At 44.3% G+C, this 13,977-nt stretch overlaps 1 protein-coding gene and 1 long non-coding RNA gene across 3 annotated transcripts in view; one reads left to right on the plus strand and one right to left on the minus strand.

Annotated features, from left to right (window-relative positions):
• Positions 1 to 1,767: 1,767 nt before the first annotated feature.
• LOC139828074 (uncharacterized) lies at positions 1,768 to 4,006 on the minus strand. The gene is made up of 2 exons (XR_011739263.1): positions 3,841 to 4,006; positions 1,768 to 3,705 (listed from the first exon to the last, which is right to left on the minus strand). It is a non-coding gene; the product is annotated as an uncharacterized lncRNA (long non-coding RNA).
• Positions 4,007 to 4,446: 440 nt separating this feature from the next.
• HIPK3 (homeodomain interacting protein kinase 3) overlaps positions 4,447 to 13,977 on the plus strand; it is a 72,122-nt gene continuing 62,591 nt past the window's right edge. The window contains exon 1 of one of the 2 annotated variants that reach the window (XM_065838099.2): positions 4,447 to 4,583. The gene's annotated coding sequence lies outside the window, so the exon portion shown is untranslated. Of the gene's footprint in view, positions 4,584 to 5,085; positions 5,266 to 13,977 lie in introns of those variants that run through there. The other variant, XM_065838100.2, reaches the window with a different exon arrangement.

The following is a 13,977-nucleotide window of genomic DNA, read 5'->3' on the forward strand; positions in this document are numbered from 1 at the left end:
CCAGGAAACTAAGTGAAGTCTGCACAGCTCTGTGTACTAGCTGACAAGGAAAAACTCTGCTCTGTTAGCTCTGACATTTGATGCAACTCACCCAAGAAAAACCTCTCCTTTTTTGCTGGGTGAGTTGAATCTGCTAAATGTGAGGTTCAACACCAGCGCCACTGGAGAGTTGTCACTGGGAGAATTTCACTGGATGTGTGGATGTTGTAAGAGACCATTCTCTCCTTTTCAGTAGCAGTGAGCTTTTAGGCTGCTCACGGTTTCATGCAACTGCACTGGAGGATGGAATTACAGCCCCATGGTCTTGCTGTCCTTATCTTTGTGGTTTTGCTCCTCTGGGCAGTTCTAATAGCACAGCTGTGTTCTGGACTCCAGTTTGATCAAGAATTAAGAGTCCAGCTGATATAAACAACTCATAAGCTGATAAAAACAACTCACGCTGGCCGTAAAAAGTGTTTTGATGATGTAGCTTGTAGCAGTTTGATGAGTAAAACAAATTGTTCTAGCCAAAGCATTTTCTGTCTGTCTACACTTGGGATTTTGATAACAAAAATAGCACAAAATGTCATTGGTAGGTGTGCTGCCAAAAGCTTCTAGCCTGCATTTGTCCTCAGATCATTTCTTTTTGCTGCATAATAGAGCTGTGTCTATTGGAAATATCTTCTGTAACTTATGCTTCTTTCTACTCTGAGCACTCACACCTGACTGCTGCTTCTCCTCCGCAAAGGTGTAGAAATGAGGAGGAACAAAGAGCCTATGGAGGTGTGCGTTTCAGTGCTGCAGTTTATAAATTAATCTAAATGACATGGGCCTCCTTCCACTGGGTTACTTAAGTACTTTGAAACAAAACACTCCCCTCCAAATGGTATCAGTAGTCCCCATTACTTACAGGTGTAACAAGAGTTTCTGTATTAACCCTTCAGTCACCTACCAGCACAAATATACCTGCCAAGAGAAAACTGGGGCAAGGAAGTGTTTACTGTTTTACAGATAACAAAAAAAATCATGTGAGGGCTTCTCAGACACCGTTGTGTTTAACCTCCGGTAGAAATGTTTATCAGACTGTTTAAAACATGTGTGTAGTCCTACCACGTGTTGTGGGTGGTTAAAAACTCTCCTGTGGCCCAAGTGCACTTTACAAGCAGTTGACTTCGCAGGTCCCTTCCCATCCAAACTATTCTGCTACTCTATGATTCTGTGGCTGCAGGAGGAGATTCAGCCCCTCAGTTTGCGATAGCACCAGCCAGACCTTTCATGCCCTTTGGGCCCCTTTAGTCTCGAGTGTGATGGAATTTGCACTGAACACAAGGAAGCCTTTAATCCAAAGGGCTCCCCTGAAAGGACAAATAACGGGTCTTCAGAGAGACGCTGTGCTGCACAAAAGCAACTGAAGGAGCTTCAAAGAGATTTGGGAGTTTGATTACACGCTGCTGATACTCCTGTTGCAGGCAAGTCTGGCTTGATCTAATTAACAAAAACTGGAATATGAGGACAGAACTGGCAGTGGTGAAATGTTTTGGGAGGCTCTGTTGTTTAGCGAACATCTGGAGAGAGAGCAGTATAACGAGAGAGCTTAATCGCCCCAAAATCACTCCCTTCTTTTCTAAACCTAAATTAAAATCTGTTTCTGAATGCTGGTGGAAATTGTGCAAGTGTTTCAGTGGAGCACTGGATTAATAATTTTCTGGTTTTAGAGGATCAGCGTCATTCAAGTTTACAACTGTAGGAAACAATTATTTTGCAAATATAATAGGCCCAGGCAGGATCTCTCAGCAAAGCATATTTTAATAATGATTTTGCAAGACCGGGTGCTCTACCTAAAGGTAGGTGCACCTAATAGGACAAAAAGCCCCTGCTTATATCTCCCCAAAAATCCCGGCCGCAACTTCGCTCCCCTGTTCCCCATTGGTTGGGTACTTCAGGTTTTACAGACTACCCCGGCGTATAAAATACCCTTCCCCTTATCAGTATGGATTCCTGGTACTTTGGCTACACTTCCCCTAAATTAACTTGTAAATACAGGTATCAGTATGTATACAGGTATCAGTATATATTCCGGGAAGAGAATGTGTTTTACATTAAGGATTCACAGTCCAATGTCTCTCAGTCCTTCCCCCTAAATTAACTTGTAAATACAGGTATCAGTATATATACAGGTGTCAGTATATATTCCAGAAAAAGACTGTGTTTTACATTAAGGATTCATAGTCTGATGTCTCTCAGTCCTTCTCCCCTGCTGGGGTCAGGTGCCAGGTCCTTCACTTATGTAAAAACAACAATTTTTCATTAAATGTTCCTTACACAACCATATCTGGATTGTTCTGGTTATCAAATGATAAAAAATCACATGGTGAGGAATTTTTTTTTCTGTAGATCACAAGCATTTAATTTGGGGTGATACGTATGCCAATTTATGTTTGAGGATTAAATACACTTGAAGATTGAATCTGCATATACTTAATGCTTTATATTGTTAAGTCATTTTAGAGTTTGTATGGTTAAGCAATCAATAATGTTTATCAACATCTGAAGTATTTTGAAATAGATTATATGTTAATAAAATGTATATCTGAATAATTCTGTAGCTTGTTGTTTTTAGGAGACGTGTGAAGAGAAGCTTGATTAATATTTATAAAATTAGTAAGCACAAGATGTGATGAGCGGCTCTTGAGAGTTATAATTTACTAACATTGACACCTACCTATTTTTCCCCACCCCTAAAATGTCTGTCTCATTACTTACAAGACTGAGTATTGGTGGTGGTACAGTAGTAACTTCAATGTTGCGGTTTAGTCCTTCTATACAATGACTCTTGTCTTTTCCAATTAATTAATTCAAATTCTGACTTGGCATCCTGACAATCTTTATTACAGGGACTGGACCTAAATAAAGGTTAAAATCATGCAGGCACCCATTGAAAATACTAGAACAAGTAGCGAGAGAAAAATAGGAGAGTACGTGTAGTTGTGCAAGTAAATAAAGAAATTGTTGGTTATTTTTGGCAAGAGGTGGAGAACCACGTGATGTCCAGTTGTAGCTGTAGCCAAGGATTTATCTTGGGGCCAACTACTTCATAAGCAAACAGTAATTCCTTTTTGGCCCCACATCAGCTGAATACTATTTAGGGTCAAGAATGCTGTTTGCAAAAGTTGACCAGTCCTACAACCAACCACTAATATTTAAGTGATGTATAATATTAGGGGCATGTTGTTACTGAGGGTGTATCCTGTTATTTTGTCAAGAGTTGAGCAAGGCACGATGCTGGACTGTAACATGGGGCACAAAATGGTTATGTTTGCTCCGTCCTGTTACTCGTAGAGCGAGTGGTGTGTTTGATGGCATCTGGCTAAAGCGGCAGGGACTGCTCATCAGGGAAAGATGGCACACCAGATCTAGAAGGTTGGTGCTTCACAGTTATTTTTTCAGGGCTGAGGAGGGGTGTCTCTTTATCTTATGAAGCAAGAGCATGAATTTGGGGTTCATGTGTTCATTTTCACGCTGTCATCATCCAAACCGCAGGTCTTGAGAGTCAGGTCTTTTCCGTGACATCAGTTTCCTCATCGTGCACATTATGTGAATGTTACTGTAGTTGGCAGGCAATGAGATGGGGAAGAAGAGCTCACCGTTTGATGCTTGATGATTAGGACGGTCAGGGGTTTTGCAGGTGCTCCTTAGAGAGCTCTCACAAAGCATGAGGTTGCGTTCCTGCAGGTAGTGACAGAGGAGAGTTAGCGCTAGGAGCATCTCAGATTGTCCTTACACGGCTTCCCGGGGGCTGGTGCAGGGACAGGGGGTCCTGCCCGGGCTGAGCTGCTGCCGGCGGAGGCGATGGCCGCTCACCTGCCTCGCCTCGTCGGGGCGAGAGGTCTGGGTAAGCGCCGGGCGTTACTCACAGCGCCGGCGGCCAGCAGCGCAGCTCCACCGCCGGGAGAGTTCGGTTTGTGCGCCCGGGAGCGGACGGAGCGCCCGGCCGCGGGGAGCGAAGCGCTCGCAGCGCCGGGAAGGCAGCGCAGGGCGGCGGCCCGGGGCGGCTCCCGGCTGCGGCGGGCGTCGCTCGGCGGGGCCGGGCGGGGGCGCTGCCGCCGAGGCGCGGGGCCGGGCCGGGCGGCGGAGCGGGCGGGCGGCGGGAGGGCCCGGCTGGCTGGGAGCGGACCCGGGGCACGGCGGAGCGGGGCACGGCGGAGCGGGGCCTCGGTGCGGCCCGCAGGCCCCCTCCGCAGCACTCGGCGGGGCCTCGTCCCGGCGCTGCGGGGCGATGGGCGGCGGCGGGCGCCGCTAGGCCGCCGCGGGCAGAGCAGCGGTGGAGGCGGGAGGAGGTGGAGGAGGCGGTGGCCGGGGGCGGGCTGGGTCCCTCCCCGGGAAGATGAGGCGGAGGCCCGGGCTGCCGAGCGGGCTGAGTTGGGGCTTTTCCCTCCCAGCCGCCAGGACAAGATGGCAGCGGCCGAGGCGGCGGCGGCAGGAGCGGCGGGGGTGAGAGGCTGAGCCCGGCCGGAGCGGCGCTTTCCCGTGGCGCTCCCGGACATGCCCAGGGCGGCGGCGGCGGCAGCTCCAGCTCGGACGCCAGCGCGGCCCGATCCGTGAAGGTGAGCGGCCGGGACAGCAGCGGGGCCGGTCCCGCCGGGCGGAGAGGGGCGCTGCCCGCCCCGGCGGCTTTCGCCTCCTTCCCATGGGGGGCTCCGGGGCGTGGGGCCGGGCCTGAGCTCCCCTCGCTGCCCCGCGGTGGGTGCTGCCGCCGCCTGCGCTCGTTGCGCCCCTGCCCTTGCCGGAGCGGGCGGCGCCGCTTCCCTTTCCCGTCACCCTCGACGGTGCCTGCTGCGCAGCGTCCCCGAAGTTTCCCCTTCCCCGCTGCGGGGAAGCGCTCGCCCCGACCTCCCGGCGCGGCCCCAGCTGCCGGGCGAGGCCGCCGCCTGCCGGGGGAAGGCGTGGCCGCCCGCCTCTCCCGTTACCGGCGGTGGGGCCAGGCGGGCTCCGCTCCTGCCCCGCTCCCCTCCCGGGCGCGCCGCCGCCGCCTCCGCCTCCCTGTATGGTGCGCTCGGGCCGCCCGGGCGCGGCGGCCGCTGTTCCCGTTGCGAGTCGCGCTTTCGGCTGCCCGCGCCCCGGTGGCTCCTCGTAGCCCCGGCGGGACCCGAGCCCCGAGAAGAGACCAGCGGGATTCGCTCCCCTGCGCTGCGGGGAAAGTCGGCGCTGGGGTGGGGGGAGCAAATGGTGTGGAGGGGCCGGGATAAATAAAAACAACTGGAAAGGAAGTTGGCGCTGTGAAATTTGGTCAGTTCCCAAGAGCGAGCTCTGTAAAAACAGAGGGGGTTATTGCTGGTGGCTTTAACACAATGGTGATTGCAGCAGGGAATGTGCTGGGTTTGTTCTGGTTCTTGTTTTGTTGCGGTGTCAATTATAAAACTGGCAGATGCGTTCGCGTGTGTCTAACGCTATAGGAAATAGTGGTTTTCTTTTTTTAAAATGTATTTACATCAAGCCCTCAGTCGTCAGTGCTATGTGCTTACATACATACAAATATCATTCTTTTGAGGGTATACTTCTGTTACTAACTGTTGCGTCTGACTTAATACATCGGTGCCAAAACTGCGATGGTTTCCTTTTTTGTTAACTTGGTAAGTTGTTTTGAGACTCCCAGCCTTGTCTTCCCAGAAATTATGTGGCTCTCTGATGTTTTCGCACCTTCTTGTTTGCGTATAACCTTGTCTATTTCTGTTACTTTAGTATCTTTCAATTGTGGGAAAACATATTATTAACATGAGAGGCAATTGTATTAAGTAAAGCTGTAGTTGTTGATAACACTGCATGTTTCTGTGATTGTCCCCCCCCCCAGTATTACCTCCCATTACATCATTTGCAAAAAGTTTGTGCTCTGATTGATTTCACACAAAGTAGGGAAGCTTGGCTGGACTCTGAGGACTTACTTTTTGACATAGCAAATTAGCTCTGTTATGGAATTATTGTTAAAGGTTTCTATCAGCTAAGTTTGAAATTCGCACAGTAACTGTCTAGTAAGTGTGGCAGCCAGCAAAGAGATTAATTAAGCATCTGGAAAATAGGTCAAGACTGTATTATGAAGCGGCATGGTGAGATCGCAAATAAATAGAGCAAAGTGTTAGCATGGACTTACCAGGAGAAAACTGATACTGATATAGCAGCGGTGGCTGCTTTATCTGTGCTGCTGCAGACCATTTATGGTAGCACACGGTGAGATGGTGTTTATAATCATGTAAAACAGGAATTAGATAGAGTTTTAGTTTAATGCGTGTATTAGCAGTGACTTCTGTTGTCGTGCGGGTTCTGCTGCTTGCTCAGGGTGTGGCATCGCTTGTGCTTGTAAATTATTTTTTCCCAGATATGTTTGCCTAGGTGTTCTAATTCAGTTTGTCGTGCTGATGTGTGGCTCTCCGGGTTTGAGGACACTTTAATCAGAGGAATTCCATCACACGGGGTGAAGTTTCATTAAAAAAAATCGCTCAGGAGGCCGCCCCTAACCTGGGGTCTCTGCCGGTGCCGGTAATTTTTCTTTGTGTGAGTCTTTGTGTTTGCATGTTTCCTCCCTCCTATCTTTCAAACAACTACCTACAGAACCGGGGAAATGAGACTGGCTCCTGCATAACGAGATGCCGGAGACAAAGACAGGGTGTGGGGAGGGAGAGTTGAGCTTTCAGCTCGTCTTACAGAAGTTGACACAACTGATAGAAATATCAGAATTTGCGTGTGCTGCTTTTCTTGTTGCGTGCTTCGATTTACAGCAGTTGCTTCAAAACAAACGTTGTTTTGGAGGCGTTTTCCAAAGAGCGTCTGTCGGATTGATTGCATCTGTTAAAGGTGGTGGGAGGCAGAGGGTCAGCTTACTCAGCTCCTGGGTAGAACAGAATTAACTGTACTTAATTTTCCTGAAAATCCCAACCTAAACATGTAGGAACGTCAGGCTCCGCTTCCCCGAGCTTGTGTGTTTAGGGACGTGCCTGTCTGTACTATTTGAAGGGATTGTATGTACTCTTGCTGTTTTTCAAATTGCTTTCTGTTTAACAGTTTGTATTCTCTTTCTTGTATTTTCCACTCTGCCAGTGTGCTGATTGTAGCAATAAAGATCCTTTTGACAAAGCGGTGCATTTTGAAACAGGAATTTTGTAGTCGGCTTTCTTATGTGTGTCAGGGGGAAGAAAAGCATCGGTCACGGGCACAGCGCTGTCGTTTGAGGCTGATCGTGTATTTTGGAAGAACGTGAAATACAGAAGGAAAACCTCTTTTAGTTGAGCTAAATGTTTCTATTGCCATGTGAGGTCTGTGAGGTATTGTAGCATGCGACTGCTGCGCACATATAGAATAGTTAGTTTAGGCAGTATTGCCTTTCGCATAGAACTTTGTAGAAAAAAGCGGAGAACATCTATGCTTTTAGAAAATATTTTGCTAGACGGGCCTTAGCTTTGCAGAATGTAATTATGTAATTCGTATGCAAAAGCATTACAGCTGAGGTGAACTGCTCCATCAACTGGCACAAGTATGAACCGGGCAGCACGGGCCTGAGAATCAACTGGTGATTCTCAATTGAGGGAAGAAGAACTGGGGAAGTTGGGTGTCCTGGTGGCAATGCCAGCGCCCCTCGGTTACGTGTTCACTGCTTGGTTTTGTGAAATACTATCCGCCTTTCACACCTTGAAAAAGCTTGTTTCTACCTTTCGTGTTTCTGAATCGCTTCAATTCCACAATGATGTTACGGGAGGATTTTGGAAGTCTTGGCGTGGGATTACTTTGATGAAGAAAACATCCTTAGTGCTTCTTCGTTGATGCTGTGAAGCTCCTGTAGATGGGTTATGTAAACTCACAGCTGGTCAAATACTTATATACAGCTGGTCTAACAATTAAATTTTTTTGCCTTTGAAAATAAGGCAGGAGTTGAGCTCAATGCTGGGGAGCTTTTACTACATTAATTTCTCTATTCGTAAGAGTCAGTGAAGTATTACTTTTACTTCTTCAGATCTCTTGACTGAAAATTGGAGATTGAGTGGAAAATACATATTATTTTCAATCCAGGTCTTGGAAAAAAAACTTTGGGTGAAGTATGAGATGGATCTCTAGGTATCTGAAGCTATTTCAGAACTCTGGGTTGTGTGTGAACCCAAATATGAAGAATTCAGAAGGTTGAGCACAGAGCTCGTTCGAGATGGCTGGTGGGTGTGCAGCGCACCTTGAATGACCATGCCAACGATGTTTAAAGCAACTTTCAATAGCAAGTGCTATGCAATAGATTAGCAATGGGTTACCTTTTGTGACTTCTGCGGGCAGTGAACACTCTTTATTTGACCTGAAGTCACCTACAGTGAAGCACAAAGCCTGGAAAATCCCGTTACCTGTTCTCAGCTTCCCCTGCCTCCCTCTATAGACCATTTGAAGTTAGAACCTCTGTTTCTCGTACAGATTTCTAGAGAAACTGAAGTTATGTCTTTCTTCAGAGGCACTAACTTTTGGATGACAGATGAGCAGAGGAACAACATGTAATCATGAAAGTGGGTTTTAGTCTGTGACTTTATTTGATCGCCTAGTATTTCCTACAGGGCATGTCCTCTCCCCTCTCCCTTTAATTCTTCAGTTGTTTTACTTCAATTTAGCGAACTTTGGGAAAGATGGTAAGAATTGGTGCGAGTCTTGTTTTTAGATGCAGTTTGGCAGTAATCTTTTTACGGTTTTATATTACTTTTTCCATGTTATGTCACTATTTTCATACAGTGTCTTAATATTCCCCTTCAATTTTGAGTGGGTAACTTTTTGTCAAAATGGGGTTAATCTCCAGTTTAGCAATTTTGCTTGAAAATGGAAGAAGAGCCAAATAGCTGGAGTGATTTTAAGCAAGTCAATTCAGTTAGTTTAGTTCTGTTTTGTGTGGTTTTGGTTTATTTTTTTGTCCTTATTCAGTGACTTGAAATCAATTTCAAAATACCTGTTCCTATGTTATTAACTTTGCATATTTCATAGTACCAACAGTATATAAACTTTTTTTTTCTTTTTTACAGTCTTTTTTCACCTTGTGTTTTCAGGAAAGGTTAGAAAATATTCCTTTTGGGGAGTATGGCAGTTTCTCCAGCTCTACAATATTTGGGTATAACAGGATGAAACCTGGAAAAATGTTAAATTTGAGTTCCAAGACACTGTAATAAAATAACATCCAGTGAAATACCTGAAGACCAAACAGCTAAGAGAAATATTTTCTCTTAGCTGTAACATCAAAGCTACAGCAACTATCTCAATATTAAAAAGGGAAACTGATTGTTATGTACAGAGAATTATTATTGCATGTTATGATTAACACTCCTATCAAAAAAAGTCTTTCTAAGATCAGTAATCTTAAACTCATGTCTCTTTCTACTCTTACTAAAAGAATTTCTCAATTCTAGACAACTATTTAAGTGCTTTTTAAAGCATGGTACAAATTAAGTACAGTTACTGCTTTTCATGTAAAAGTTCAGTTATTGCCAAATGAAGATGCCTTCATATTTGTATAAACATTGCTTGCCAAATACTTACAAGGCCACAGTAGCTGCCCATGCAGAATAAGTGGTGGGAGAATTTTGGGACAAGAATTTTGGACAATTTTGGCTCAGGTTCTAATACCTGTGTGGAGTCCAATTAAATCATCATTAAAGGAGGAGGCTGTGGTGGATGCCCCATCCCTGGAGACATCCCAGGCTGGACGGGGCTCTGAGCAACCTGATCTGGGTGACGATGTCCCTGCTCATGGCAGGGGTGGCACTGGATGAGCTTTGAAGGTCCCTTCAACCCAAACCATTCTCTGATTTCTGTGCTGGAGGTTGTGCTTTTTTAGGTCACACCACCATATTGTCCTGCAGCTCTGTCTGTGTGTCCACCAGGACTTTTAACTTCCAAGACATGAGACTGGCGAGAATTTAAATTGCTGGGTGAGACAAGATTTTTATCACCAAGTTTAAACTTCGCTGTCGCCTTGGGGCAAGTGGTGTCAGGTACCTGAGAAAACTTGCTTTGGGTTATTATAGGAGTTTTGCTTCTGTTTTACTCAACTCTGGGGAAGAAGGTGAACCGTGAGATGGAATTTGGTCTCCTCACCTTGTCTTGAAGCATGATAAAGAGGGAGAGCAACACTGCTCCCTGGGCAGGAGAACTGCTACTTAGAAGAACTTAATCCGGGACTGTGATGACTGGTGCAGCTGTGCTTTGTGTGTGGCTGGACTGTCTTCATTGCAAAGATGTTTGCTGCTTTTATTAGTGTGACCAAATCCCTGCAGACCCGCTCCCTGGGGTCTTTGGATGTGAGCTGATGGCCGAGCCTTTCCCCGGTGTTGACCGAAACAAGTTCCTGCCCACAGAAAGTTGCTCGCGTGGGCTCAATGTCTGAATGAGAAGGTTGTCATATAAATGTGAAAGAGCAGAGAGAAAACAAACTTCAATACTGATAACTGATACAAAGTTTATTACAAGGGAAGAAAGAAGCTTTATTTTTTCCTAGTGGTGATTTAAGCTTGCTCTGGAAGGTAAGAGTAACCACTAGCATCAGGTATTTGTAGGAATTATGTGTATGCACAGCTTTACCTGAAACCTTGGCAGTTTACTTTTACAAAAATGATTTTCATGTGTAGATACAAAACCACACTTCTTTTCACATTTCTCCAGAGTCCTCATTGTTTGCTCCTTCATTTTGGTCGTTTGTCAGTGTTTACAAAAATGGTGTCTTAACCTTTACCTTATTTCACTAGTTTGAATAAATTGTCCTCATTTTTTCCCCCTTCTGTGTGGTGCCTGCATTGGTACACAACAATTGGTGGAACTTGCACAATTTCCAGAAGGCTTTTTGTTTCTTATAAGATGTCTTTCTGCCTTTTTGACTGAAAAGCTGTTAAATGTGCATCATTGCCTTGTAAACCTCTTCCTTCCTGTGTTTTCCTAGAAACTTAGGTCATCTGCTACTTCCTACCCCTTTCCTTTCAATTATACTGGTTTTTTGGAATGATTAGAATGCTTACTTGTCTAAAATCTGTCTCTTCTAGTTGAGAAGTTTTTCCACAGATTCTTTCTGAAGATGTAAACTATTTATAGGGGTAGAGGAGGTTCTCACAAGATCTTTCTTTTTCAGCACTTGAATCTGTTTAATAAAGGAATTTTACTGCTTGGAGTCTTACTTGTGAAGCCCTTTGGAAGGAACAGACTTTCTTAAAAGGAGACAAACAGCTTTTTTCTTATCTATTAATATCAACTTATTCTGTGATTCAATAAATTAATTGCTGTTCAGTCTAATAAGAACAGATTGCTCCCATGAGATTCTAAAGGGTTTTTTGAATACCTTTGCTTTATGGCTTCTGAAGTGATGCTGTGGGCTCACTCCTTGCCTTGACCGGCAGCTCTGGGCCCTGCAAGAGGACATGGAGTTTTTTCTCAATAAATATTTTGGGAGCTCTTTGTGACAAGTGCTCTTTGAGACTAAATGTGTTTTTAAAACTCAGTTTGAAGAGATGTCTAAACTTTGTTTTAATGATTAAAACAAGAGGGAATGTTAAAAGTGTATTCTACAAAGGTTATTAGATATGGAAGGGAACGTAACAGAGGGAAAACTGTCGTACATTTATCAGTATTATTCTCTAGCTAGTGGGCTCATATGCTGCCTGTAATCTTGCCTTTCCTTTTGCATGTTTTTCTGTATAGTTAAATCAGTCATTTCCTCCATGTAGGGAAGAGGGAGACATTTCTTGCACTGGTGTCTTTGGGAGACATTGTAATATGGGTTATTATAGTTATTGGTTTGTTAGGAGGCAAAGGCTGAGCTTTCTGTGAGGGAACATGTATTTCAAATGTACTCATTTTTGCCCATAGGAACCGCTGCTTCCTCCACATCTTTAGAAATCTGAAAGAAATGGTAAACATCTATTTTCCCCTCCTTTCTTTCTTGTTTTACGTATGCCATGTCTAATTTATACAGCTGTTTTCAGTAAGCAACCAGTACTATCATCGTGATGTTGCTTACAATGAAAGCAAAACACCTGTTACATAAAAGCAAAATATTAAAACCACAGTTTTAAGTAAGGAATTTATATACTAAAAAAAACCCAGCTAAGACTTTAAAGAGTTTTCATTCTGTGTGTGTATACACAAAAAATATGTACTTACTGTGTGTGTGTGTGTGTATAAATATGTATGTTTGTGTGTATATAGCTCAGTAAGTGTATGTTTGAAAGTTGTTACTGGGTGTAGCTGAGGTGACTGACCTTCCAAGTGCCGCAGAAAAAGATGCATCAAGAGAAGTGTGTTGGTTTGGGTGTCTTAATTCTTTTATAGTTAAGTCAGATTGAAAACAAAAAAAAGGCTAAGGTTCTTATTTACTGTAACTTTTTTGTTGCAGAAGGAATTTGAATATGATCTAGGCAATAACGGCTTGATAACTAAATTCTTGTTGGTCCTGTTGGAAGAATGATTGTGATTTTTCTTGTATATGGGTTAAGTTTTAACTCCGACGTTACTTGCTGCTGGGTAATTCTTGGTGTGTAGAAAGCAGTTTCATGCACCTGAACTGTGCCCTCTTGGTGCAGTAGACCCTGCTTTGCAAATTTTTGCATCGCCGGTCAGACTCGATGAGCTTGACGGGTTATTTGTGTGCACCCTGTTGCAAACCTAATGTGCGAGTGCTGAGGGGAGAACAGTAATTTTGCGTTGCTGTATTGATGTGTGCTTTGTCCAGCTGAAAATCTCCTCTAATAAGAGGGTGAAAGATAATTTCGAATGAACCTTCTCCACCTTGAGTAGTTTAGAGGACTTGATGAAGAATCACTTTCATGTAAGTAGGACCCCTGCATGGGCACACAGTTGTTCTGGTGTACCAGCCGCTCTGTGATAGGGAAGTAGCAACGAGGAAAATAAACATCTAGATTTATATTCTTATAGGAGCTGCATTTGATATTGTCTAGAGCTATTCTAAAATGAAACTGCTAAATACATTTCTTAGCTGGGTTGGTCTGCTTCTAATTCTAACACAAGCCCAGCAGGCTAAGAATGAAAAATTAAGCAGTTAAAGTAAAGTAAAATGACTGGAAATAAGAAGGAAAAATGCTGTATGTATTTGTTCAGGAAGTGTTGCGGGTTTTTTTTTTTCAAGAGCAGCATTTGAACAAACAGTTTGAGCTAAATCCCTCTATCAAATTTTATTTTTACCTTAGGTAAGGTAGTGAAATCTTCTGGAAATACTAACAGTGATGGAAAAAGTGTGGCTTTGTGTCCTGCCTCTCTACTCACTTCGATCCTTCTTAACCACCTGGAAGAGCGACAGACAGTAGCAGTTGTTTAAACACATCCTTTGGCGCTGGACCGTCGTGCAGAACTCGGAGGTGTGGGCTCTCCTAAACACCACTTTTAGGGACTTTTGCAGTGTGCCTACTGTTTCCAAGTTCAAAAAGAATTAGTCTTTTAAAAGAAGAGATTAGGCTGGCCGAGCTGCGGCTGGTTGAAATGTGCTGTTTGTGTTGATGGTGGCACATTCTGATTCGGGGAACCTGCTCTCGTTCAGGGCTGGTGGCTGATGCTGCTTGCTTTTCAGTTGTGTAACAGCTTCTTGCCTAGCAGAAAAATAAATACTTGAGGTATTGTTCCGTTTGTCTTTTAAACTGTGATTGCAGTCATATTGGCATCACAAGATTTAGCTTTTGATATTTGTGGAAAATATGAATATAGTGATTGTATTCTTCAGTACTGCTACTGGTACAAATGACAGCATTGAGTCATAAGAGTTCACTCTGATATGTTATATAAAATATGTTTGTGTTCTGTGCATGGTGTTAGTTCTTTTTCCAAGTATTGAGACAAGGGTGCAATTGAGACTAGTTTGCATGACACTTAGATGAACTTATACTTTCAGGTTTTGGTATCAGTGCAACATTGTTAGTGTCTGATTCAAAAACTCTCAAATGTTGCACAAACCTAAAGTCAGCCTTGTAACATTTTTCTCAGGCAGGTAGGAACTGC

The sequence above is a fragment of the Patagioenas fasciata genome, chromosome 5 (genome assembly GCF_037038585.1).
Source record: "Patagioenas fasciata isolate bPatFas1 chromosome 5, bPatFas1.hap1, whole genome shotgun sequence".
Lineage (NCBI taxonomy): Eukaryota > Metazoa > Chordata > Aves > Columbiformes > Columbidae > Patagioenas > Patagioenas fasciata.